The sequence below is a fragment of the Mustelus asterias genome, chromosome 9, assembly GCF_964213995.1.
Source record: "Mustelus asterias chromosome 9, sMusAst1.hap1.1, whole genome shotgun sequence".
NCBI classification, from domain to species: Eukaryota; Metazoa; Chordata; class Chondrichthyes; order Carcharhiniformes; family Triakidae; genus Mustelus; species Mustelus asterias.
Genome location: NC_135809.1, coordinates 8,332,463 through 8,334,079, shown reverse-complemented (window position 1 = coordinate 8,334,079; position 1,617 = coordinate 8,332,463). Strand labels below are relative to the sequence as shown.

Here is a 1,617-nt window from a genome sequence, read left to right as displayed (position 1 = left end):
TATAGCTGGTACCTCTCCCCAACCACCCGATTGTTGTGAAGGAGTATCTTCATTAGTTGGGTGTTTATGCTTGCATGTATATCTGGTTGAGTTTTTTCAGCTTCCACTTTGAGTTCCAAGCTGTGGAATTGTGGGTCATTCTTCCCTCCTGGTATCTCGGAGTTGTCCCTGAAATTTATTTGATCAGACCTCGCACAGCTTGGTTCATTGAAGACGTTAAGTTTATCACATGTTTCCAAAGATATAGACTCAACTGGAATTTTGCCCTTCAACTCTCCAGTTCAGTTCTAATGTGAACATTATGCTGTAGAACATCTATGTTCAGCTCATGCATTTCATTGCACTGATACAGTTGATAATCATCTTGTGGTTTACTTGAACATTGTCTCTTTCTCTCCGGGGTCTTCTGTCTCCCTCTCTCTGGAGTCTTTTGTTTCTCTCTCTCTACCCTTTCACTGGGATCTCGTTCTGCCATTTCTATTGGCACGTTCAGGGTTACCAGCAAGCTTTAGACTTGTTCCAGCTGAGTTAAGTAGCTGTTGCGTCCCATCTCTAATCTAGAACTCGATATCTTCCTTCTTGCCATTGCATTGGGCTGTCAGACTAATTTGCCCTCTTGGTATGAGAATCATGCCATCATCTAGCCTTAATCTTTCTTTCAAAGGTTTCATTTCTAGATCGCCACGTTGAGCTACCTCACACAGGTCTGTGAAGGTCATCATGTTGTATAATGCAACAGTGTATATCTGACACTACTTATTCGCTTGATACCCTCTGTCTGGTAACAATCACAAACCATTTGTCGCCTACTTTATATAAATAAAGTTTATTTATTAGTCACACATAAGGCTTACATTAACACTGCAATGAAGTTACTGTGAAATTCCCCAAGTCGCCACAGTCTGGTGCCTGTTCAGGTCAATGCACCTAACCAGCACGTCTTTCAGACTGTGGGAGGAAACCGGAGCACCTGGAGGAAACCCACGCAGACATGGGGAGAATGTGCAAACTCCACACAGACAATAACTCAAGCTGGGAATCAAACCCAGGTCCCTGGCACTGTGAGGCAGCAGTGCTAACCACTGTGCTACCGTGCCGCCCGTAAAGCAATGCTCGAACAAGGACTTGAACCCTGGACCCTCAGATTAAAAGTCTGATGCTCTACCGACTGATCTATCTGGGCCCTATTTTCCTATAGACCTGACTGAACCAACCTGTTGTATTGTGTATGGTTCTTCATCAGACCTGTCTGCTGAAATCTCTGCAGTGACTATCTGTATCAACTAATTTGCTTTTTTTTTGGCAAGCACTTTTGTGCAAAATGATTCTGCTTCTTGCAGTTAAACACTGCTTTCCCCATGCTGGACAATCCTCCTTTTCCCGTGTACCATGCTTCACAGTATTCGCATCCTGCCCTTTTCCTGCCAATGCTCAGCTTGTTTGGTCTGCACCATCTCTTGTAACTATATATCTCCGGGTCCACACTGCCATGTATCTGCTCTAGCTGGCGGCAAGGGTAGCATGGCAGCACGGTGGTTAGCACTGCTGCCTCACAGCGTTAGGGACCCGGGTTCAATTCCTGGCTTGGGTCACTGGAGTCTGCACATTCTCCCCTTG

The 1,617-nt window shown here is 45.2% G+C and overlaps 1 non-coding gene across 1 annotated transcript; it reads right to left on the bottom strand.

Annotated features, from left to right (window-relative positions):
- Positions 1–1,110: 1,110 nt before the first annotated feature.
- Positions 1,111–1,183, bottom strand: trnak-uuu (transfer RNA lysine (anticodon UUU)). Its single transcript has one exon. It is a non-coding gene; the product is annotated as a tRNA-Lys (tRNA).
- Positions 1,184–1,617: the final 434 nt, after the last annotated feature.